At 41.1% G+C, this 27,535-nt stretch overlaps 1 protein-coding gene across 8 annotated transcripts in view; it reads right to left on the bottom strand.

Annotated features, from left to right (window-relative positions):
• KCND3 (potassium voltage-gated channel subfamily D member 3) overlaps positions 1 to 27,535 on the bottom strand; it is a 270,240-nt gene that overhangs the window by 229,968 nt on the left and 12,737 nt on the right. The window lies entirely within an intron of this gene.

The raw sequence follows: 27,535 nt of genomic DNA, 5'->3' as shown, positions 1-27,535 counted from the left end.
CTTTTAATTTGCTTGGGATCTTATTCAGCCTCTTACATGTAGAGTTCAGGGGTATTTGGAGTTAAATTAAGAAGAAGAACTGCACCCCTCCTTGCATGGATATTATTGATACTGGATAGCTGTACATTTATTCGGTGTTTTGGGAGATACTGTTCATGTAATGAAAAGGGTGACATTAGCTATTACATTGTGCTTCTTGCATTAGAAGAACCATTGTTATCTGACCTAATTTACAAAACATTCCCACCTTTGCAAAAATTGATTCAATTTCCTGAGCATCTTGCCCTCTGGTAAACAATGGTTTTCCTACATTATAACTCTTCATGTTAAAAGGTTTAAGAATTCTCATGTCATTTCCTTTGGTCATGATTGAATTTAAGCATACTTGCTTTTAGAAATAAAAAAATAGACAAAATTCTCTGAATAATGGTGTATACAGAAGTATTTTTCATGGCTTACAAATGGGATTGTGTCCAAGGCCACTTTTAAGTTAATGGACATTACTATCAGGCTCTTTCAGTAGGTCTACTCTGAGTAAGACTAGCACTCTGAGAAGAACTAGCTGTGGGTGTTGCCCATAGACTATAAACAGACATATTCAGTCAGGCCATTGGTCAATAGAGCCCAGTATTATCTACTCTGACTAGCAATGTGTGAATATATACATACACACATACACTTGTGTGTTTACTTATCATAAATTGCTTCAAGATCTTTCAGATAGCAACCAGCATATTAACAGAACTAATTTTGGCTATTCCATAGAACAAGGGCAGTCACACCAAAAGCCCTGCCTCTGAGTTACAGTGGCGCAGGCTCATGATATATTTGCAACTTTGCAGGGGAAGCTCTTTTGTGGACTGCACTGGATGACTGGGTTTATGAAGGATAAGGCAGTCTCTCAAGCAACCTAGTCATGGGCTGTAAAGGGATTTATATGTTGTACCAGCACCTTCCATTTGGCCTGGTAGCAGTTTGGCAGCTAGTGCAAATCCCACTGGCAGGATGTTATCTGTTAGCTTGCCCCCACAAGTAACCTAGCCCCTGCAGTTTGCACCAGCTACATCCTCCAGACCAACCTCAGTGATAGTCCCATCTAGAGCACGTTGCAATAAGCCAAGTATTTGCATGGAAGCAGCTCCCGTACCCAGCTAATTCTTATTGTGGTGCCAGAATGCCCCTCTCATCCCCAATGTTCTGGGCTCAGGGTGACCAGCAGCTGCCCTTGGCCACTGCCTAAGTATGATGCGTGGTGATACTTGGTCTGATCTAAGCCAAAAGGATGTCAGGGATTAGAGATGCAACCTTCTGTATGCAAAGTACGTTCCCTCCCACAGACCTGTGCACCCACACTCATATGTGTATGTTCTATTTAAATATACCAGTACAACTGGTATTTCTAGACGGGTGGAATACTACTGGAAGATTAAAAAATAAATCGGCTCATTTCGTTCACAGCTCCACAAAATAACTCTGCAAACGAGAGAGGACCACTGTACCATTTTGTACACTGAAAATGCTGTAAGAATTACAAATTATATTTTCAAAAACACAAATAATATTCCCTAATATGAACATTTTTAGAATCGATCTGTTCAACAGCTGTGGATGTGAATATGGTAATAGGGACTTTGCGCTATTCAAGGGAAGAGGTGGCGAGGTGTTATTGATCTGACATGGCTTCCATCTGGAGAAAAGCCCCAATTTGGATGGCAAAGGAGCTTAGCAAAGAGCTGAAACACTCTGTGAGTCTTGGGTTGTAAAACAGTCTGTGCTGCACCACTATGTTCAGTGTTTGTGATGCCTGTTTAGGCAAGCTAATGTGGAAAATCAAATTTAATCATAAAATGGCAAATGCAAGAACAAACCAAAATGGATTAGATGGGAGAAAGTCTGAAGCTTATGACAACTTTATATATATATATAAAATATTGTTTCCATTGTTATGTCTTGCCCTCATTTCAAATGGTATATAATTTAGACCAGGGTGATGCAAATCTCACCATGCAAAAGCTAAGCACACTTCCACACATTACAGTAAGAGAAAAGTCACGCAGTACAGTTTTCAGGGCTGGAAACAAACTGAATTCAGCCTTGGCAGACCTTGATGCCCCCAGTCCAGCTCAGAAAAAACTATTTGAAATAAGAAAATTAGTGTTCTGAATGTTTAACCTCTAAATCCTGGTTTGCAGCAATGCCATCACTGGTGTGCTCCAGGGTCCACTGGTTACTTAGAAGTTATTCTGTTCATGCTGAGTAATGCCACATGTGCTCCCAAACACAGAGGTAGGAGGTTGTGTACACTTCTTTAAAGGATGTGTACACTTGTGAGGAGAGAAACAACAGTGAACTTACTGTGGGTGCCTGCTATAGATCTCCAAGACAGACTGAAGACTTACATGATGCCTTTCTAGAGTAGATTATCAAACATTCAAAGAGAAGAGATATAGTAGTCATGGGAGACTTCAACTACCATGAGGGAAATAATAGTTCCACTCTTTTCTGCCTTGCTCAGACCACAGCTGGAGTCCAGCTCTGGACACTGCAATTTAAGAAGGCTATTGACAGGCTGGTCTGGAAACCAAGCCTTATGAGGAACTGTTGAGGGAGTTGGGTATGTATAGCCTGCTAAAGAGGGGGCTGAGAAGAGATATGATAGCCATCTCAAATATCTAAAGGGCTGCCACATGGAAGAAGGAGCAAGCTTGTTTTCTCCTGCTCTGGGTGGTAGGACCCAAACCAATGGCTTCAAGTTACAAGAAAGGAGATTCTGACCAAACATCAGGAAGAACTTTCTGATGGTAAGAGCTGGCCATCTGTCATGGATGCTTTGAGATTCCTGCATTGCAGGGGGTTGGACTAGAGAACCCTTGGGGTGGTCCCTTTCAACTCTTCAGTTCTATGATTCTAGGACTGCACCCTTGGTGGAAAGATAGTGTAAACATTAAGCAATACATTACTTTCTCACCAATGGTTTTGCAATTCTACTACAGTATCAATATTTTTACACACACACACATTTTTCTTCTTTATAAACTATTTATAAAAGGAACTCTAATTTATGAGCAAATATGAAATAGGCATGCCAGCTGCAGAACTTCATCAAACTCTACAGGGATCTTTCAGTTACAGCATAATTTCTATTCAATAATACATTTTGGTGGGACCTGGAGATATACAGTCTTCCTGGCAGAATGATATTGAACGTACCTTATTTTACAATATTTTACGGGGGAATTGTAAATTAATTTTGAAAGAAGGCTAAATCATCCTCTTCCTATGGAGTCACCTCCTCTGACTCCACATCCTTATAATTGAAATTGTGCTCAGGGATAACCTTAGGTATTTCGAGAGATTTAGAAATATTGGGCTCAATTCACCAAGCACTGCTCCTTTCATTCCAATCCAACCTGTGCAGATGCATTGGTTGTTAGTACATTCCTTTATAACATTAGGCAATTTGTAGGGAAGCTCAGGAGAGTGATCAGCCCTTGGCTGTGAAAAAAATGATTCAGTAGCTCTGTGAAAACTTTTGTGAGAGAACAGAATTTATTTGTTTAGGCCAGGCATCCCCGAACTTGCTCCTCCAGATGTTTTGGGACTACAGTTCCCATCATCCCTGATCACTGATCCTCTTAGCTAGGGATGATGGGAGTTGTAGTCCCAAAATATCTGGAGAGCCGAGTTTGGCGATGCCTGGTTTAGGCCATAGGTCATAACAAAAGCCATAATTTGATGTATGCTAAGCAGTATGTCAACTCAATGTGATCATTGAGCCTTAAAACAACCCCAACACATTTACAGAAAATAATAGATAGGTAGCCGTGTTGGTCTGCCATAGTCAAAATAAAAAAATTCCTTCCAGTAGCACCTTAAAGACCAACTAAGTTAGTTCTTGGTATGAGCTTTCGTGTGCATGCACACTTCTTCAGATACCAGATATCTGAAGTGTGCATGCACACGAAAGCTCATACCAAGAACTAACTTAGTTGGTCTTTAAGGTGCTACTGGAAGGAATTTTTTTATTTTGACAGAAAATAATGTACTTGTTTGTTGTATTAATCCACCTTTCTAGTTATAAATCTATGGCTGTTGACTAGCTAGAATTCATTTCCTCACAACCTCACCCTCCACCTCTGATTTCACCTCAGAACTCAGGATTGAATCCAGACCTACTCATGCTTAGAGTGAACAAAGTGGGGGGAAATGGGACTGGTTAGTCATGGTTAACCTAAGCCATATTGACTTTAATGGGCTCATTCTAAGCAACTCAATGCCAGCAAGAAACTATCCTAGGTATCTGCATCTTATCATCTTACAAAAACATCAGAACAACTGATAGTGGGATAAATCTTACACTGCTGTCTCCACAAATGCAGAATCTTAAATATACATGGAATGATCTTTAAACAAATATCAAGTGTATCTTGACCAGTAAGGCTTTTGACAAAGTCCCACATGATGCTCTTGCAGAGAAGCTGATAAAATGTGGACCGGATGAGGTAACTATTATGTAGATTTGTAGCTGGTTGACTGACCAAAACCCAAAAGTGCTCACTAACAGTTCCTTGTGATCCGGGAGGCAGGGCGTGTGGAAGGGACAAGTGGGGTGCTGCAGGGTTCTGTCTGGGGCCTGTTGTTGTAAGAGCTGTTTGACAGTGGAACAGACTCTCACATGTGGTGGTGGAGTCTCCTTCCTTACGAGATTTTTAAGCAAAGTTTTAATGACCATCTGTATGATCTATTTGATATTCATGCATTGCAGAGAGTTGGAGTAGATGACCCTTGGGTTACCTTCCAGCTCTATAATCTTATGATTTTATTATTCTCAACTGTTGAAAACTACAGATGGCATTGGGTGTCTCACTGTTGTCAGAGCAAGACAAAGAGCAAGGTAAGCAAGGGATTTGGAGTCTCTGGGGATGGGTGAGATGATCTATTCCTTGGCTCAGATTGATAGCCAAGCCAAAGAAGAATTCATAGCTTATATACCGTATTTTTCACTCTATAGGACACACCAGACCACAAGAGGCACCTAGTTTTTGGAGGAGGAAAACAAGAAAAAAAAATTCTGAATCTCAGAAGACAGAACAGCAAGAGGGATCGCTGCGCACTGAAAGCAGCAATCCCACTTGCTGTTCTGGCTTCTGGGATAGCTGTGCAGCCTGCATTCGCTCCATAAGACGCACACACATTTCCCCTTACTTTTTAAGAGGGAAAAAGTGAGTCTTAGAGAGCAAAAAATCCGGTAATTCACCTTATATATCACCATGATTCTCAGAATAAGCTTGGGAGTTGCAAACTTTGGTGGTGGGCCTACTTCCTTGATAGAAAAATGAAATGGTGTATGTGTCTATATTTCTAAAAATAAAATAAGAAGACATGTTTAACAGGCAAAGGGTAAAGAGACTGCAGAAAGAGAAACAGTGTGAGGTTCTGTGTGAGTTGTACTGATTGTGTTGTAGGAAGGGAACTGGCTGTCCTGATGTCCACTCCCCCTCCATCGTTTGGAAATTTGTGAGCAGATTCTTGCACAGATGCCATTTAAGGCTCCAGCACAGCCTCCAAAGAAAGCAAAGCAGTGTCGGAAAGGTCTCTATGCTTCCCACTACAAAGGAATGTGGGAGCAACAATATGTTCAAAATGTCTTATGATATTTTTTTTATTTTTTTTTTGAGAATTATTTTGCTTGCTAAAACCAAACACAGCAAGCTGCCATATACAAAGTGAGATCACTGGTTCAACCAACTTAGCATTGACTAACACAGGCTCATCAGGGTTTAAGACAGGATACATTCTCAGCCCTACGTGAACTGGACATGTCAGGGACTGAACTGGTTGAGTTTTTAAAATATGAGATCTGTGCCCCATCACAGCACAGAATGCCAAATTATCAAGTCGAAGAGACAGTATACTTTTACCTGCATCATTGCTAGCAAACCCCATGCACACATCCCACACTGGGCCTTCTGAGATGTTTTGTTTTGTACATCTATACAGTGGTACCTTGGGTTACATACACTTCAGGTTACATATGCTTCAGGTTACAGACTCCGCTAACCCAGAAATAGTGCCTCAGGTTAAGAACTTTGCTTCAGGATGAGAACAGAAATCGTGCTCCAGCGGCGCAGCGGCAGCAGGAGGCCCCATTAGCTAAACTGTTAAGAACAGTTTTCAGGTTAAGAGCGGACCTCCGGAACAAATTAAGTACTTAACCCGAGGTACCACTTTACATCTTCAATTCTCTGTTTCTCTTTTGGGCTGGACATTTGGTTTCATCCCCTTTTCCTGTAAATCTTTACTCTGTCAGTTATCCCAATGTTCCTTGAGACTGTTAACTTTAGTAATGTTCAGTTGTGACTTTGAGAGCAGGATAGTAGCAGTGCCTTCTACTATTGTCAAGGCCACATTCCTGTTGCAGTTAAAGACTTTTGCAGGCTCATGGGCACTTTGTAGCAAATCTCACCAGGTCTTTGCAAAGGAATTTAAACTTTTCAACAAAAGCGCTCTGCAACCAGTACCAAACCATTTCACTGGAGTGGTAAAATCAACATCTTGTTAATTTCATATCTACAGTGCAATGACCCCCCCCCCAGCCTGCAAAGATGAGGTCAATTTCCCACCCCCATTTCAGAAATGTAAACAAGATTTTGGGCATTATGAGAAAGGCTGAATAGACTGGGATAAAGGTTTTCCATTTACCGCTGCAGTCAGAGTGAAGCCTTTCATAGTAGAGGTGAAATAGAGGAGGACATGTCAATTTCACCATCCTTGCAAAGCCTTTGGGGTGGGTGGGTGGGTGACAATTGTCAGTTTTAGATCTGACAATTGTCAGTTTTAGATCTTTGCTCATTGCAGGCTTTGCATAGCATTCTCAGAGGGTAAGCAAGGTGTTGCACGTAGCACCCCTACTATTCTTTTTCTCTGATCAATCTACTGTGAGTCATCAAAATGTGAAAATAAGTCCCAAGTAGTAAACCTATACATATGTGTGAGCCCAACCTAAACATTCATAACATTTTTGAGCTATGATACTTATCTCTCCTCCACCATGCCACCAAGGATCCGTTGAGGAATAAGAAAGGCCTGTTCCTGCCAGCTCCTCTGAACATCCAATATTTTATCCTTTGGGGCATTTCATTTGTGGTTTCCGAGCACCACCCGAAAACTTAGTCAGGTCCCGCACAACATCTTGTATGCAGGGGTGTACAAAGTGGGGGGCGAGGGGGTGGTCTGCCCTGGGCACTGCCCGGGAGGGTGACAAAATGGCCTGCTGCCTCCCCCCAGCTGTAGAACAGCGGAGGGTGCACACACAGTCAGTGTGGGCACCGCTTGCGCCACTTCCGCATGGCATCTGTATGGGCGGCCACTCGTGTGTCAGCCGTATGGGCTGCTGCGCATGCACAGTCCATACGGGCTGCTGCGCATGTGCAGATCATACAGTCATCACACGTGCACAGTCCGTACGGACGTCGAGCATGCATCCCTGGGTCGTTTGCCGTGCCCCTTGGCATCCCACCCCGGGTGATGGAGAAGGTTCCTCCAACCACTGCCTTTATGTATGTTCCAGGAAAACAAGTTACAGGGTGCTCTACTTTCTATTTACACATACTACTTGTGCATCGATCACTTAGAAGCAAGTTACTTGCCTGGAGGTTGTGTGGAATTGCTTTTCTGAAGGAGACAGTGAATTATCTATGCCTGTTTCCTATGAAAGCACACAGATCATTTTCCGTGGGGATACTAGGGACGGATGCTCTTTACCATGAGCGTTTCACATTATAGGCAGAGCATTCTGCACACACAGATTTGGAAAAAAAGCACTCTCATTCTCTGTGATCATTTAATGGTTGACTTAATTTAATGCATAGTCAAGTAAGTACAAGGCAACAGAGGCAATGTCAGCCCACAATATTTTGATACTTCTAGGAGAGTAGATATTAATGGCACCACACAAATTCTGCACATTTGGTTTGTCAAGTGCCTTAATAAAATAACAACTCTTGCTGCGAGAGCTGAATATTTTCCCCATTTATATGATAGCTGAGGAAAGCTCCGAAAAACAAGTGTAAGTGAAAACGGGAGAGCAGGCAGCTTATGACAGACAAGTACAGAGTTTCCCATCCACTAAGATAGGCTCATACAATTTCCCAAACAGAAGTGCTTAAACTCTGGCTGTCAAACCTGGTCTGTCCAGACAGGACACTTCGAAATCAACACTTCGGACAAGTATTTGTGTGTGGTAACCACAGATACAGGGAATGCCAGACTTATCTGTGCATGCTGACCATGGAGAATTTTGCACCTTAAATAAGAACCCGGTTCTTAATTTGACAAGACCCTTTAAGGTTCAATACAATGGGAGTACCGTCACATAGATACCTATATTTTTAAATTAACACCCCCCCCCCGAAAATGTACTTTATCCCTAACCCAGTATGACTGAAAACAATTTTGATAAGCATATGGACTTATAATAGACCAGATCTTGGAGTGCAGAGATTTAAATGTCTGAGCCAATGGATTATATCTCTTTTTTTCATAATATATCCACCGCAAAATGTGTCACAATGCAGTGTGCCTGTCAGGTTTTACTAAGGCAGCTTCCAGAGATCTTTAAATCGGCACTCGAACTGAAATATTTTCTAAGCTGCCAGAAAAATAAAAAATAAAAGTAAGGTCAGGGTTATTTACTGGCTGAGTAATATAATGTGGATACAGCATTACAGAAGGCTTGGTTTGCTATTCTTGTAAACACTTAAAGGAGCAGAAATCATTCCAGCTTAGTCCCTAATGGTTGACTGATGTATAGGACCTCTGCCAGGTTCATAAAAAAGTATCACTGATAGCCTAGCCCCACACATGTTTACTTGCTTATGTAATTTACATACCACTTTATTGTAATAAAATTTCAAAGTGGTATACCGAAACCCAAACAAAAGAAAATAATCAGTAAAAATAGTTTACAACAACTAAATTTTAAAGCAATCAGAAATAATTTAAATCCATGATAAATTAAAAACCAGATTAAAACACATGTCAACATTCTACACATCTGGATAGGCTTGCCTAAACAAAAATGTTTTTAGCAGGGGCCAAACAGATTACAGTGAAGACACCTGCTTGAGGTCAATAGACAATTCTATCTAGCCTAGGATTGTAAACACAGATTGGCAGCAAATATCCAGGATTTCGGGATTTCTCTCCTGGGGATGGTCTATGTAGAGAAGCAGGGGGTTGAATCTGAAACCTTTTAGATGCAAAGCATGTCCTCTACCACTAAGCTATGTCCTTTCCCCTTGTTACTCATGATTTTTGCCAACTCTCTTCTGTAGCGGCAGTACTTCTCATACACACATGTACAAGATCCCTTACCATACCCAAGAATCTCCCAACTGTTTGGAGAGCAACATGTTAGTATTTGCAGTGGGGAGGTTGAGATGGGAAACCCTAGTTCCATGAGCAAATCACCACCCAGATTTTCAAGATCTAGGCCCTGGTTTTACAAAGTTACAGGTCATCCCATACATTCCCAAGTTCTGCACATACTAACCTGTGGATATCTCAGCTGCACATGTGGAGTTTGTTCATTTCATTTTTATTGCATTGGGTGTGTGGGTGTGTGCTTTTTTATTTATGTGTGGCATAAGTCCATGAGATCAGAATTTCTTTGGAGGCACCTGCTCCTTCCTGAAAACCTGTCTCAGAGAGACTCCATCCATATATTGCAAAGGCCTAAAGGTAAAAAGAGATTTAAAAGGTCTGTATTTCAATTTTTGACACAGATGGCCAGCCATAATTAAAGCAGCAGGCTTCTTCAGGCCGTTGAGTTGGTGTTTGTTTGTTGCTAGGCCGCAAGACAGCTTCCTTGGAAAATGAGATTGAGAAGCTCCCCGCAGCTTCAGATATCTATATATAGATATATAGATATATATGTATTAGCTTGTCTTGCTTCAAGGAGGAAAGATATATTTCTCATCACAAGATTCACCCTACAGAACAGGAGACCTGAAGGGTACAGAAAATGGAGTTGCTTATATTAATCCTTAAATCCATATCCAGATTTCAGATATAGCAAAAAGTCCTTATGTGGTTTAGAAGTCCTTATGCAATTTAGCTACTTAATTCACACTATTGGTAGCAGGATACAAACTGCAACACAGCTGTCCTTCTAAATTTGCACTTCTCCAAATGTTGCAGTGTGGCTGAAACTGAGATGCACTACATCCACAGCATTCCCCTGATCCACCAAGCTTCTAATACTATCAAAAGAAAGAAAGACAAGAAATGAGTTCTGTGTGGCATGAGAAACCCATGTTGGGTCTTAGTAAGTGCTTTCTAAGTGCTCAAACACCAACCATTTAATTATCTGTTCTAGGATCCTTCCTGGTTATTTCCGATTACTGTTGTAAAAACAAAACAAAACCCCGTCATCTTTTTCAAAACAACCCAATGTCATCTTACAATAATATAATTTTTGTTAAAGTGTTTATAAAATATACAAAGTTGAAAACCAAACACTACATAACCAAACTAAAAAGCAAGTTGAAATTTCTTTCTTTACATAAACACAATCTCTGCTGCCGCCTGTGTAGGAAAGGTCAGAGTTACAAAGACTCTGGCATACTCTTATTACATCAACAGAGATGGGTGATTTCAACTGACAAGTTTTGAAACAGCTCAAAGGAGCTGTCCCCTCCCAGAGAAGTTAGCTTTGCAGCGATTTTGTTGTTGTTGTTGTTTAGTCGTTTAGTCGTGTCCGACTCTTCGTGACCCCATGGACCAGAGCACGCCAGGCACTTCTGTCCTCCACTGCCTCCCGCAGTTTGATCAAACTCATGCTGGTAGCTTCAAGAACACCATCCAACCATCTCATCCTCTGTCGTCCCCTTCTCCTTGTGCCCTCCATCTTTCCCAACATCAGGATCTTTTCCAGGGAGTCTTCTCTTCTCATGAGGTGGCCAAAGTATTGGAGCCTCAGCTTCACGATCTGTCCCTCCAGTGAGCACTCAGGGCTGATTTCCTTCAGAATGGATCAGTTTGATCTTCTTGCAGTCCATGGGACTCTCAAGAGTCTCCTCCAGCACCATGCAGCGATTTACCAGGTGATAATGCAGGTCACCTCCTGTGGTGCTGTATATGAGATCACCTGTTAAAGGGACAGCAGCAGGCCAGGACAATTTTCTTTCCTTTTTATGACCAGCAGACAGCCCTAGTTGTGAATGACATCTGCCTCTTAAATGTCTGACAGCATCAAGACACTTCTGCATCAAACCTTTATCCACTTGAAAGGCTTGGGAATTGTGCACCCTGATCCTAGTGTGTTTATTCAATAACCCAGTAGTTCTGGATCAGGTATAAGACATATAGACATTAAGGTATAAAGAGAGGCAGTGTGGTGTAGTGGTTATGAGTTTTGGACTAGGAGCTGGGAGGCCAGGGTTCAAATTCTCACTCGGGCATGGAGCCCACTTAGTGATCTTGGGCCAGTCACTCTCTCTCAGCCTAATCTACCTCACAGGGTTGTTGTGGGGATTAAATGAAGGGGGGAACCATGTACACCACCTTGAGATCCTTGAAGAACAAGGTGGCATATACATGCAATAAAAGAAAATAACTACATACATACATACATATCCACACAAGTGTGTATATGATTGCAGTAATTCAGTGGGAGGTATTCCTAAACAAGCCTTCATCTGACTACTGTTTCTACCCATTTTCTTTCAATCTGTTTTTTTTAAGCACAGCAAAGCTTCACTTTTGAGCATAAGGGAGATCAAGTTCTTGCTGAAGGGTGAAGGGTCCGTGCCCTCATGCAATTCAGATTTAATCTTGGCTTCTGCTGTGTGAAATAACACAATCAGCGAGGAGGTAAAATTAGATTGGATTAATTTGAATTGAGGCAATGAATAGCACTTTCCCGACTTCTTTCCTTTTGGTACTGTGTCAGTAGCTGCTGTATCCCTTTCTGCTCAGGCATTCTCAATAAGCAAATTAGTTCTGGGTTGGGTCAGCACTACAGCTAAATAATTTTATAACACCACACAAATAACCAGCAACCCAATCTCTTCCCTTCCTTTCATCTCTGCCTGGGAAGACAATCCTGCTGTTAATGTTTAAACAACCACTCTCAAATGATGATCTTTGGGAAGAATATCATGCTAATTATTACATATGCACCTCTGCCAAAATGTTGATTAATAGCGATTATAGTTATATTATTAATTTCTCAGCTCAAGGATCTCATTTAGCCTGGGCATAGTTGAGAATCAAAGCTAGAAGGACATCACTATAGATATCCCCTTATCCTTATCCCTCCCCTATGGTGGGGTTAAAATTGTCATGGACCGGTTGGCCACAGAGGAATGTTGTAAGGAACCAGCTGGGGAACACCCAAGGGAAAAAAGCTCAGAGCCTGGAGATTAGTGGGTGAACAAAGATGAGTGGTCACAGGGAGAAGAGGGAGAAGACTGGGAAGAGGAGGTGTTGGAAGCTGAAGGGGTAACAGGGCTCAGGGAGTTGAGAGAGTCTGTGGCAGAGAGAAGCCAAGAATCAGAGGCTGAAGCTGAAGCAGGTGAGTGGGATAAGGGAGGTCAAGAGGCAGAGATGTGTCAGGCTGTGAAGAGTGATGGGTGTCTCCTCTTCCTGCTACAAGAAGCTCCCTTTCCCCCCTGACTCCCAGAATCAGGAGAGATATGAAATGGGAGGAGCAAAGGCAGGCTGTATGCAGGCACAGTCTCTGATTGCTTGCAATAAACCCTGGAAAAGAGGAGACTTAGATGGCTGGCAGAGGGGATAAGGCAATTTTAGTCTCGGCAACTGATCACATGGAGTAGGACCTACAGGGCATGAACTGATGTTCTCCTTAGGCCTGACACTCTCCAAGCCTATGAAGCCCATGCTTCACAAATAAAGACTTAACTCCAGCTTCAAACAGTGTGATTTACTGACCAGCTTGGGTCTGCCACAAAATGCAGAACAAGGGGCAGAGATACCCAGGTTCAGATACTCATTCAACCACAAATCTCACTTAAATGGCCTTGATCAGTCACTATCTCTCAGCCTAACCTAACTCTTGGGGTGAAGACAAAACTGGTGGGGTGGAAGAAGCATAGACTCAGCCTTTAGCTCTATGGGGGAAAGGTGGGATAGGAATGAAATACTACTACTCATGCTGGCTGAAGCTGATGGGAGTTGTAATCTAAAAGAACTGGAGGGCAATAGGATGGGGAGGCTGGCTTACAGACTCCCCAAAACTCAGCTCAGCCCTCTGTGTGCCTCTCCAGTCTGTCTCACATCCTGACTCAAAACCAGTTACGGTAATTTCTTTTTTCGCACAGAGATCTAGATTACTTCATTGTTAGTTAAACAGAGAAAAGGCATGCCCTCTGTTCCCTTCTCTGTATCATGAAGGAACCTTCTAACAAGTACCTCTCATTGAGAGATATCACCTGTATATCCCATACTATTAACATTACATTGCAAAGTCCTAGACTCTGGCCAGGTTTACTTCAAGGCAAACTCACATTTTTTGTCCTAGTCAGGGAAAAACTCATGAGCATATATTTCATTTCTATTCCACATGTATGCAAACTCTTGCAAAACAAGTTACAGATAGGTAGCTGTGTTGGTCTGCCATAGTCAAAATAAAAAAATTCCTTCCAGTAGCATCTTAAAGACCAACTAAGTTAGTTCTTGGTATGAGCTTTCGTGTGCATGCACATGAAAGCTCATACCAAGAACTAACTTAGTTGGTCTTTAAGGTGCTACTGGAAGGAATTTTTTTTTATCTTGCAAAACAAGTATTGGTAGATCAGCTCCATGATCTCTAGCTAAACAGTCACCAGGATCTAGTAACGTGTTGTTCAATGATCGTGAGAGGCTCCCCAAGTGATAATCTTCCAGGACTGTTATCATTTCAGACTACAGTTGGAAAATTATATAAATGAATGCCACACAGATGGATAGATACCATGGCAGTTGCAGTGCCATCTGGTTTTAGCACTTAGAATACTATTTATTTAGCACAGCCTACCCCAACTTGGTGCCCTCCAGATGTTTTGGACTACAATTCCCATCAGCCCCAGAAAGCTGACTTGTGTTGACTGGGCTTGGTGGGGGTTGTAGTCCAAAACATTTGGAAGGCACTAAATTGGGAATGGTGGCTTAGAAATCCTCTTCTTTGACCTTGTATTTCTTCCAAGAGAGGGGTGTCTGTGTGAAAACCTTAAACTGAGAGGACTGTGATTTGCAATAGCAGTTTTTTATATATATATCAGGGATATATCTGCTGCTCAGTGGAAAAAGTGAATACATGCCTAGGATAATAGCTTAGATTCTCTATAAGATCTTTTGATAAAATGCAATGACTCAAAGCTTGATTCCATTAATTTGGAATTTAATCTTTTCATAAGGTGGAAAGAAACTCCCCTGGCCCTGATTCTGTGACTGCAAATAATAGTCCAATTTTATCTCTGTTAATTCAGAAGTAGGGCCGATCAATCTCAGTAGGGTTCATGGCTGTTCTGAATAAATAGGACTAGGATTGTGCAGTTAATATAGTATCAGAAACAATGCTAGAAAGGGGAGGTTCTCTCCAGGGAAGTTTTGGTCCTGTAATGGGATCTCAGGCTGACTTATTATGTACATTTCCTTTTAATATAACTTAGCTGCAAAGATATATCCACAAGTGTGGCTTGTGGAAAGGAAATGATTCCCGATACAAACAAATGTTACCTGTAATATCTTCAAATCTATTAGTTTGGGGAAAATGATGCTCATTTCATACAGGAAAGAAACTAGCACAGAAGGCTCAGAAAAATGGTTTATCAATTTATTGTTTGATTGGACTTCCACTATATTAAATTCAAGCTGTTCTTTGGGTTGTGAATTTTAGACTGGCTGTCTGGGTAGGAAAGAGAGATGCTGATGAAATTTTAGAGCTGGACATTGCAAAAGGAGTGTGTTGCATCTCATCTGTATTTTCATCAATGAGGTTAAAATGTGAAGGGCAGCACTTACATTTAAACATGGTCCCCCCCCCACCATGAAGTTTAATGAGAATAGTTCGAGCTGTGACTCATAAAATATGATTGCCTGGACAAAAACATCATTTTCCAGGTAGAGCCTGAGAAAAGCAATGGCCCAAAACCGGTAAGTTATTTTTCTCCCCCCCCCCTTCCATTTGCATCAAAGAAAGCAGCAAATGAAATTAAGGTGTGAAATTAAGGTGTTATGCCTCTTGAACAAATCCATTCCATCAATGGTGCTGTCAGAATAGGACCCAAGTGGTCCAGGACACCCCTCAGAAGGATGAGCAAGAGAGCCCCCAAATCCACATTCTGACGTGATACAATATTATTGGGAGTGAGGTGAGGAATAAGACCATTAAGTCCAGAGTCTAAAATTACTCCTAATTACACTGCTGAATTCAATGACAGTGTTCTTGTATGTCTTACATTACTTTGTATGAGCTTTGTAAAGGAGTAACTTGCATCCACTGAAACTATAGACAAGAGGAATTAAATATCTATTTCTATTGGCAGACAGAACTAAAGGATGGACTCTTTTTGAGGCATTTGTTTTCAGAGCTTTAGGTGTTCAAATTACTTTCCCTGCACATGAAATGTCATGTCTGTTTTCATCCTTAAGATACACAACTGGAAATATTCTAAATATGTAAGAAGAGCCCTGACCATAGATGCATGTAGTCTTGGGATATGGAGCCTGTGGACCTCTTCAGGTGTTGTTGCACCTCAACTCTCATCAGCCCCAGCCAGCATGGTCAAGGGTCATGGATGATGGAACTTGTAGACCAACAACATCTGTATGCACACAGATCCCCCAGCCTTGATCTAGTCCATTATCCTGGTTTCCACAGGGGCCAACCAGATACCTCTGGGTATCCTCTAAGCAGGACGTGAAGACAAGAGTCCTTTCTGGCTGTTGCTCCTCATCAATTAGTATTTAGTGGTATACTGCCTTTGAACTTGTTTGGTCCATATGGCCTACACAAGAAATATGCCCTTTATAAGAAATGTGTTCAGAATTCAAGTTTGTTGTGCTAGGCTACCAATCAGTGGTTTAGCATGACTGAAGACTGTCTCACACTGCCTGTATCTTGCTTTATTTCTCTGCACTTGATAGCTCCACATTTGATGACTCAAACTTGGGCCCATTCCATCTCATGTGACTTTGGGTGATGTGAAAATGTTTAGAATTGTGATGGCCCATTTACACAGTTGATGCTGTAGTGGTGAACAGTCATGTGTGAATCAGCCTACAATGAACAATCTATTACGAAATTTAAAATGCAGTGCTTTTCCCAGTGACTGATGACAGATAGTAACAGCAAATCAAACAAAATAACATAAAGTTTCCTGGATTTAGAAAGTTACACTGAAACCCTGCCTTTAACTAAGCTAGGCTTTCTGCACAAATAGATCTACTCTGCACTGATTAGTGTAGCCTTCCAGTAACCCCAGTAAAACAAAGAAGGAGCTGCTTGGAGGCTAGTCAAAACCATACAAACTTGTTTGTAAAATAAATGTCTTCCATTTCGGAAACCCAGTACATGTTAATAATTTGACATATTTCAATCTGAAATATTTCAATTCAGAAAGATCTGGAATAGAAGAAGAAATATTTATATGAACTATTGGTGTCAAGCAAATGTCCTGACAGATAGAAATGTTGTACAACCCTGTCAAATATATATTTGTTCTTGTCAAGATGCAATATTGGAGGGAAACTTTTGAGTAAAATCATAGTTTAAAAACAAGAAATGTCTTCAGTCATATGACAATTTCAGATTTTTGGACACGCTGAACCACAACTGAAACCTACATGTGAGGTTAATATGCAGATAATTTTAAAAAGAATAATTCTGTCAGCTTTTTTATTCTTTCCCAGCAATAGCCTGCTTGTTCGTGGCTGCTTATTTTATCCTAACATGAATGGCTCATATTGTTTATTGGCAATTTTCTTACCCATTTTTAGCATCCCATCTTTCACTAATTTAGTTCATTGCCTTTGTTTAAATTCCCATTTAAATGCTGAGATCTTTTCATTGGTTATTTTTATGGTAGACTGAAGCACAAAGGGTCTTAAGATCATAAGATGTCCTACTGGGTTGACAAAAGGTCCATCTAATCCAATCTTCTGTTACCAATGGTAGATACCTGTTTTCTTTGGAAAGTTTAGAAGTTTAGAAGCTGGGCATGAAGGAGTTTGACTTTCCTGTACAGGCCTGGTGTTATGTTTCTGACAGTGGTGTAGCAGAGGAGGAAACACGATGAACCACAGTTCTGGGCAGGAGCCTAAGCTCAGAATGCCTAAGCTCAGGGTGGTATAAAAATAAACAGGACTTCTCATTTTATCTTCATAATCATGACTGGTAATGATTATTTGGGCTGAGAGCCACCTTTACCCTTAGCCATCCCTCACAGCAGGTCATGAGTCATTGGTCGGCATGGTCAAAAGTGAGTGTAGCCACTCCACACTCTCTCATGTATGCACACTTACAGAACATGAACATGCCCACAACCCCTTCTGTTAGCTGCTCCATTCAGATCAGCTGAGCAGGAGGGTTCTTGTTCCCTCCTTATTTATCAAGGACCAGTCTGATAACCAGGGAGGAGGTGATTTGTATCAGGACACGGTGCTAGGCCCACCACAGTGCTGCAGCTAAATTCTCAAGGTTTTCTGGGACAAAAAAAAAAGTGGTTGGAGAGTCAGATCAAAGCCACCCCTGCTCATCATAACTCTGTTTCACTACATTGCTGGTGGCTAAGAATGTGACTACTTAACTCCTAGGTCTCATTATAGTGGCTGTGCTGGGTTTAGTTTGGAAAACCACATGTTGCTTTTGCAGACCTGCCCTGTGCTTGATGTGCATGAAAACAGTTGTACCTCTGAAAATCTGAGGCTAAACTGACCAATTGCAAAGGAGGAGAGGTCTCTTGTATTTTTAATCACTGGAAGATAAATGTTACTTCCACATCCCTGCTTGAAAATCTCCTGTTCTACACAACTGTCCAAAGTACAGACCATTCTCACCTTGATGGTAGACCCCATACATGATAGTCAAGTCCCACCAACTCTTGCCTCCCCTGAGAAAATTTCCATAAAAAGTGCCCTACACAATACTTGTGTAAATGAACTCACCTAGGAAGCTGCTTTATTCCAAGTCCGACAACTGATTCATCTAGTACACTGACTGGCAGCAGTTCTCCAGGGTTTCAGACAGGGAATTTTCCTCAGCCCCACCCGGAGATGTTTGGGAATGGACCCAAGACCTTTTGCATGCAAAACAGATGCTTTACCACTAAGCTATGGCCCTTCCACTTCTCACTTTCCCTATGCACACACAGATGCCCAATATTTAATTTCATTTCACAGAAGGATGGAGGAGGCTGCCAGCCTCCAGAAGAGAATGTTTCTGCCTTGAAGTGGGCAGCTGATTTGGAATTAATTCTGAAGAGCTGTTTCAGTAATTCAGATTGATTAAAGATGCACCCAAGAATAACACTTTCATTACAAAATCTCCTGAGTAAAATTTAAATGATGCTAAATTAAAAACAGCCTCTGTTAAATCAGAATCTGATGAGCACAACAGAGCTAGGAAAGATGCAGGATGTATAATTTGATTCCTTTGTTTTGTGCATCACTCTGTGAGGGTTACTGACATTACCTGTCCCTTTGTACCCTTTTGGTCCTTGAAGATGCATGCAGGATATTGTTGGTTTGTGTTTGAATTTAGGCCCTAAGCAGGATCCCACCCAAACCAATTTGGGGCAATTCAGGTTGACCAGGGATTTGGCTGGAGTGGGTTGAGGCAGCTCCAGATAACCCTGGGTTGGATTGGGTCCACCCAGAATGATCCAGAACTATCATAAAGGGTGTTGCAGTCTGGTGATAAGGAGGGAGAAGAAGGAGACACTTATAAGCAGCCAGCGTATTTCTCCTTCTTTTCCCCCTCCTGCATGTTTAATTTGGGTTGAAAAGTTCATGAGAGTGCGTTGAAACTAGCCTACTGTACAAGGCTAAAATTCACGTTGACTGCTCTGCCCACTGTTGCCTTTAGACTCATCCAGCACCGGCATGTGATGCTTGGAGAGTTGTCCAGAAGGGAATGTGACCCTCAAGCTAAACATATTTCCTCATCCTTGCCTTATGTGAACAGAGCATTTTCTGCTGGCTTTCTCTCTTTAGCTGCTGGGTTCTCCACCCCTTCTATATTGCTCCAGCACTTCCTGCAATCTGCTTTGAAGCCAGAATTTTGCCTTCTAAGAGCTGGCAAATCTAGTTCTTCTGAAATGGAGTTCTGCCAGCAGCATGAAGCTGGGTAACCCTTTCTGGAACCAGTGAAGTCTAATGGTGACCAGGCCAGACTTATTCAAGGAGACCGGTATTCAAATTCCTTCTCAGTCATGAACTGGACACAGCATGGTTAGCCATATCATTAGCTGTCAGCTCAGTTTCTCCTTTGCAAAATATGTAAAAGAGTGACCCACTTCTCATGCTGCATGTGAGTGTAGCCCTTTGTAAATAAGAAATGTTGTATTTAAGATTAATTAATAATAAGTTCAGGAATAGTTTGTTGTAGCTCAAAACTGAGTTGCAAAATCAATTGTGGCTTTAGTGCCTTGTTTCTTTTTGTTTTTAAGAGAGGGAACTGAATGCACACAATACTTGGTACATCACTAGCTCTTTTCTCCCTCCTACCTTCTTTTGGAAAGGTCTTATGCGATGAGCTACACTGATGTCGCTCTACTACTAGAATACACCCCAACACCAAAAGCATAATGTCTGCATTTCTGTTGGCTCACCTAGCTAAATTTAAGTAAAATGATGCAAAGTTTTGTACTCTGGGTTCCTTTCAGCCATCAGCTACTGGTATTACTATTCTTCATGTATTTTATGTTGCATTTTACAGAGTTCATGGTTATCTGCCCACCTCCCACAAATATGACATTTTGTTTGGGCAAATCTTAAATGAACAAGAGACCTGCTTCATACATAGGCAAAATTCCCTAGGTCCGTCTGAGGGAAAAAAGAAAAGATTAGCAGGTAAAGCTTCAGATATCTAATTATATTTTTTGAATACATCTATTTTTAGCAAACCCTTCTCTGCCTCAGTGAATGGAATGTGAGAGAAGTTAACCTACACATTCCCAATTATTTACAAGTCAATCTGTTTTGCTAACAAGAAAAGGGGCAGTCACTCAATTACCCAGATTAAATTCCTCGATGCGTAAAATAAACCAACGCTCTCTTCTAATTCTTATTTTAAAGCACACATAAATTTGGCTGCTCCGTCCCTATTTCAAAAAATGCTAATTGGGCTGTAAAGTGCAACTGAGCCAGTAGTGCCAAACTGTTTATAAAAGCTCAGAGAACTATTCAGATGCAAACTGCCACAGCAGGAAGTGGGCAAGGTACAGGCTTATCGTACAGTACACCAGAGAGTGGAGTTGGATGATTTTGGCAATGTGCAACAGGTAGGGAATTGCAAAGATACACTAATTAGGGGAACTCTTCTGCCAGAATGACCCCCAAAGTGTATTGTATAAGGACGCCTGGGCAGAAAGAGATGGCTGAAAACTTGGAAAGTAGCATGCAGGCTGCACCTTGGGAAACACTAAAGCTCAAAGTTGAGCCGAAAACAAGCAAACACCTTTATACATTGCTCTCAAATAGGAAACAATAAATGGAACAACAAAGCAATTTCTCCAAGTGTAGTTATCCCTTTAATTGTATTCCAATGAGTGCAGCTATTATTAGCATGACTAAAATTGTTGGCAATGATGCTCGTATACACAGCTACACCATTCAAAAGGCTTCATATACATTACACCAGCAAATCTTACAAAAAGACTGTGGGCTGGCAAAAGACTGGCATCCAGGGTTGGCACCTACTGAATCCCACACCTTAGCAAGGGTCAAGCGCGCCTCCGAATCTTCTACCATAGATATTCCTGTTTCTGGCTCAGAGATGCAGACTTCCACCTAAAGAGATTTTATCTTGTTGCTGCCATACTATTCCTTTCTTGAGCTTGAGGCTGGTCTATGCTACCAAGGCCTCCCACTAGGGAAAGATTTTCTTGTGCCATGCAGGTAAATGAACTTGTACCAGTTTGCTTATTTCTTCCTCCCCACTAATTCATTTCCCTTTTGTGTTGTGCCTTGTTAGTCTGAGAGCAAGGATTGTCTTCATCATAGTAATCTATAAACCCTCTGTGGCGTCCGTACAGAGCCCCGGTCATTTCACGGACTAGTGACCTGTACACCACTGCTTTATTCTTCCGCTGCCACCAACCAGGTTTCTTCTGGTGAAATACTGAGTCTCAGTCAGGTTGTAAAGTCAACAATGAAGATTAAAGTATATTGAAGAACAAACAAGTTTTAAATATGTTCAGAACTGTTTCTCAAATGCGCGCCCTTAACTAGATGTGGCACTATCTCACACTGTCACATGCTTCTCTCTCAGTTCTATCACTGTCTCTCACTCTAACTGTCACTTTTACTGCCTCTGTTTGACCCTCACTCCTCTATCTCCCCATGGTAAACCCCTGGACTGAGCCTCAAAACCAAGTAGGCTCCGCCTCTGAGCTTTCTCATTGGTCAATCTACATTAACCATTTCCATCCCCCCGTACAAACATAATCAAGGAACGGGCAAACGCCACACCCTCAGATAAGCCTTTTTTCTTTTTCTTTTTTGGCAGAAAGGGAGGATTAAAAAAATAATAATTAAACAAATAATAATTAAAAAGGAATCTTAATTAAATAGCAACTTCTGTCCTGCTTCCAGTTCAGGCCTACTTTTTGCCCTCCCCATTCAAAGTCCGTCTTCACCCATCACCCTTTCAACTCCCCTAGACTAGGTCCTCCATGCAGTTCCAGTGTTGGGACTGACTCCCAGTTTGCCTTCCCTCCAAAGTCTTTCCAACCAGGGCATGAGGTTTGGTCTCAGAGCTGCCACAATTTTTATCACTTTCCCAAGGCTGTAGCTAGGCTTCAGCACACTGCAGTGGACATCATCTGCAGGCAACCAGCTAGCCAGGCAGGCAGGCAGAGGCAGGTGTAAGGTCTGTGTGGTGGTAACAATTGCATCTTGCTCCTAATATCGCAATGGCATTTTTATTGGGTTCAGGTGGAAATATATGCAACTGTTGCTGAGTTCTCCTCCATGCTTTGTGGTAAAGGTGGAATGTTTAGCAGAATGCCACTCCCAACCTTGAGTGGGGGTGCATTTGTCATACCCCAACTCACCTGGGAAGAGGACTCAAAATGGTTTTACCCTACGGAGGAGTTGGGGAAGGGTCAAGTGGGCCATCAGGCCTATCAGAATGGGGAAGAAGCCAGACATTATATGCTGGCTCCTCCCCAAACACTACACCCTTTTTGTAGCTCCCTCCTCCTCTATGTAGTATGCTTGTTCGAGGACTAAGTAATAATTGTGTGGGTAGCCCCTGATTAGCCTTGAGAACTCTGGGAGCCTTATTCCTGGGGTGGCATTTTTTATTGGTTTAATGGGCTTTTAGTCCAGGCAGGAAAAGGGAAGAGGGAGGGACTGAGCAAGAGAGGAAGGGGTATAATTTTGCAAATGGCAGCCCTGGCTTGCAAGAAGGGAATAATTTTATCAGGCTTCTCGCTTGTATTTCCAATCACAATGATTTTGGGAGGAATGTAAAAAGAACTTATCAGTTGATATCAATTGATCAGGGGTGAAAAAAGACCTCAGTCATTAAAACTCCATGGCTCCTGCACTTAATGTTTCCAAATTTTGCAGGCTACATACCTAGGGGCTTGTCTGTGTACAGCAGTAGATTTCTGAGGCAATTTAATAATGATACATCTAATTGACCTCATGGTTAAACTTTCCCCTCAGACAGCATCATCAAGCTCTCATCAAATCAAAAACGTTCCTACAATTCCAGTCTGATACTTCCTCTGTTTAAAAATAAACTAAAGAAACAGTGTCCCAGACTCAGATTATAGCTTAGCAGAGATTTAGAAGATATGGCTAAGATTTTCGAAGTTGTGTGACAAATGGATTTATGTGTTCCTTGAGTACAGCTGCCAAGTTTGATGCTTTCAATCTTTTACTATAAATAACTGTTGTGTAATCCATATGTTGTTTTGGTAAGGTTGAAACAATCCACGGCAAATTTTATGGAGGACCAGTATTCTTAAGTTTTTTTACTCTACTGGGGTTTCCTCTATGGCAGGTTAAAATGTCTAAAGAGCTCAACAATCCAACCAACTGTTGATGCAGTGCACTGATGGGGGCATTACCTTAATCCCTTGGAATTCTCAAATAAATCTGAATCCTAGCCTGCTGGTGTGTCAAAGTATTACGTTTAAGTATTTGGATGCTGCTAAAACTCAAATTCAGAGGGTGTTGAACCTGAAACCTGTGGGATGTCATGTGAATAGTACATCTGCATCCATTTCCAACTAAAAGAGTTAAAATTATAGGAAAACCAATAAGACAAAACAGCCAGTCATAGGAGGCCAAAATAGGTCATTACAGACTTCCTCTGAAAGCTTCCAGGTCCAGCTTGAATAGCAGGGCTGTGCAAGACATTTTGCTGCCTGTGGCAAAGAATAAGATGGTTGTCCTATCCACCTACAGAAGCTGGCTGGACTGGCAGCTGAATATTTCAATACTAAGGTCTAGTTGTGGGATGCAGGTCAAGTCAGGGGGCATGCACAACTCGGTCCTCTAACAGAAGGGTACAGCCAGGGACTCGAGGAACAGCCAGGGAGCTGCCACCAATGTCTTCCAGCATTTACCACCTGAGGCAGTGATCCATCTCTGGCCAGTGATAGGATGGGTCAAGTTGGATGGTAATTTGAATAATAAGAGAACTTGATTGCTGTGTGCCCACAAAGCAATGTGCATTTGCCCTCAACTCTGGCAATCACTTTCATATAAAACACACTAACACTCTCATGAAGGTTTGAGTTCTAATTTTTGAAGCCTAAAATCCTGCTTCAAAGAGAAATATTTGCATTCGATCTTTGAATCAAATCCAAAGTTAGAGAATGTTATTACAGTTTCCTTGAATGTACAGAAACACCATGGCAACCATCTTGGTTTAGAGCTGCCTTTTGCAAATGTACTACCAGGCAGCATGGAACTTCATCAAAAAATCTAATGCAACAAGTTGGCTGAACAACCCCAGTGACAGATAATGATGTGATTTGTGATGTCATCTCACTTTCTTCATTTTTTATGAACTATTGATTCCATTCTACTTTGCAGCGCGTTCTCTTTCATAAGATTTAGTGTTTTCAAAAACTTTGATATGTATTTCACAACATGAATTTGGCCATGTAGAGATAACACAGGTTGGTTTACATAATTTTACTACAGATATAAAATATACATGTATGCAGAAAGGAGATGATTTGGATAAATGGAAGCTAACATAGCAGGATATGTTATTATGGGGGGGGGGAATTACAATTTCCCCTAAAAAAAAAAAAGATGGTCTAGGCATTGTAATCTAACGAATGCTCACAGAATCTCACTCATGTGCACTCACTTAGATGAGAGCACAAAATAATGAATCACGTGATATTTTGTAAGTAATTTTTAAAAATGCAAACGTTCATATTCCTAGTAACAGATGACACATAAACATGATAGATCAAAGAAAGAGATATACATAGAGCATTGGATTCTGCCATCAACATGTCGTTATCTGATGTTTTGACCTTATTAGTCTGTATCAAAGAGGTCTTAAAAAGATGTCAGAAATGTAGATTACACAAAATGATTGCTACAGCAACTTGTTTCATTTAAAATCACCCCAGACAAACAATAATAACGGATATATGTACGTTTAATCTCTTTGGCAGGGAAGTGATTTGTGGAAAGCTTAAATAGATCTTCCATAAATGTTAAACATCCTATTTTAGTGTCTACATTTTTTTTTTATCCTCATCAGCTAGTTTAATGCACTCCCACTATAATTTCTATGATTATCCTAGCCTGAGAACACTTTAGAGTACTCAAAAACACTCAGTTTGGACTATCATTATGTGTGGAAAGGAAAGGTATTCTATGCAATGGACCATTTCTTTTAGCTAAACAGCGAACTAATGGTACCATGGAATCCTTCCCTGCTATGTTTTGACAAGGAGACATGTTTAATTACAAAGCATCCTGTTATTGACAAAGGGGGTGGGGGTGGAATACCAGCAAAAGTGCATCTCCATTCAGATGCTAGCTGTTTGCCAACATTCTTGAGACTCGTTTTATTAACTTTTAATAGCAACTCTGTATCATGACATTATAGCATCATTTTTATAAATACCTATATTCTCACTGAAACCGATATGATACATATGGTATTATTTAGGGCAAAATGTTATAACCATGCTAAAACAATATTCAACACAGATTACTGCATGCTTTCTTTCACCTTCAACATTTGGATTTGATATCCCGCTTTATCACTACCCGAAGGAGTCTCAAAGCGGCTAACATTCTCCTTTCCCTTCCTCCCCCACAACAAACACTCTGTGAGGTGAGTGAGGCTGAGAGACTTCAGAGAAGTGTGACTAGCCCAAGGTCACCCAGCAGCTGCATGTGGAGGAGCGGAGACGCGAACCCGGTTCCCCAGATTGCAAGACTACTGCTCTTAACCACTACACGACACTGGCTCTCAATTTGTAAATAATTTTTGATGTGTCCCATTTTGTTAGAAACATACAATAAGTAAAGTGGAGATTTATACACACTATCAAATTTCCCCATCATTTTACACCAGTGTCATAATAGATCCTTTTAAACACCACCCTCCTTCAAAACATCCTTTTATAACCATCACTTGAATTTATGTGTGTGTTGATCTTTTTTCTGTCCCGCTCCCACCCTAGCTGAATCATTTGGCTGCTTTTGACCTGTTATCACTAAAGAAGCTGAGAACTAGGTATTTTAGAGATGACTCAATGCCTAGATCATAATATGGTGACATTCCAACACTGATTGAAAACCACCGGTTAGAAGTTTACCATTCATTCAAGTAGATCTCCTAAGCTTTATTAATGTTTTCATATGTTTCCAAGAGGACAGAAAATACCCAAGTTACAATTGCTCACGTTTTTTTGAAAAACGAAGTACGTTTTAAAAGTTTTAACCTGTGATAGCTTGCATGTTCATGCACAGTATGAAAGCCTTTCAAAGCAACAGCAACGCTATACTAAGTCTAGTGTTCAAGCATCATGAAAGCAATTGCTAAATGCTTAAAAACCAAAAGCCACATGAATTCCCAGGCAGAAGCACACTTGACTGAAAACTGTTTACATTTTTTAGTCTTGTATACAAGATTTAAATTTTGTTACATGTGGAGCTCATGGAAGGCTGGATAGCTTTAAATAGCTGGTAGAGAAGCAACAAATGGTTACTACAATCTCATATGGGGGAGAGAGAAAATGTGTTTCTCTTAAGGTGCCCCCAGGTTTTAAGCAACTAAATCACCCACCTGAAATGTTAAAGTTGTTTTTGTTTTTAAAAGCTGTCAATTCACCAGGATTCCTGTGAAGTTTGGGAACAAGTAGAAATGTCCCAGGGGCTATGAATTCCCTATTGTTGACTAGATTTGCACCTGTCTGAGCTATTTAGACACATGAACCACAATACAACAGCAGGTGTATAACACACTCAAGCCCATCTATTTCCATGGGTTCAATGGGGTGCCTTTTTATAAGAAAAAAAAAAAGGTGCCAGTACTCACCATGAAAGTATTACAGTAAGTGCTACACTTTTAATATTGGGGGGAGGGAGGTGTCAGTACTACGTAACTTTGAGTACTGATTCAAGAAGCACTGATTCAATGCATAATTCGGTGTTGTGTTGTTAACATGATGTTATAATGGCCACAGATCTTCACTGACCCATGAGCTGTTGATGCAGACTGGGCCATTTCCTGTTAATAATCCAGTTCTGTTCTCTAAAATCTTACCATATCTCAATACATTGTTTTCAATACCTATCTGGATTGAAACAGGGGTGAAGGAACAATCTAAATGTCTCAAGAGCCAAATTCACCATGCTTTCTTTTTCCTTTTTTTAAAAAGAACAGTTTAAAATGTTTCAAGCATACACTGTTCCTCAGAGGCATTTGTTAATGCATGAAAAATGTTAAGCATGGATCGCCAGGACTTTTGTTCATTGCTAACACTACATGTTTAGCATTTGTCTTCTCATACTCATCCCAAGCAGACATTCCTGTGCTTTTATATCTGTGCTCATAAGATGGGCAACAAACAAATGGAGTATGTTCTAAAGATCTGGAGAAGATCTAAAAGTCCTAGAAGGTCCGCTTGAGTTGACTGTAAGGATATAGCCTGAAAGATGGTTGTTGCTGCTGTTGAAGATTATGATTAACATTGTCATTTATTTATTTATTAAATTTGTATACTGCCATTCATCTGAAGAGTTCAGGCCGGATCATCAATACAATTGTAAGTACTGCTGTGCTTAAGCTGACATCTTTGAAAAAGAGCAGATGCTC

This window comes from Podarcis liolepis (assembly GCF_965112155.1).
Source record: "Podarcis liolepis genome assembly, chromosome: 6".
NCBI classification, from domain to species: Eukaryota; Metazoa; Chordata; class Lepidosauria; order Squamata; family Lacertidae; genus Podarcis; species Podarcis liolepis.
This window is presented reverse-complemented; position numbering and strand designations above follow the sequence as displayed.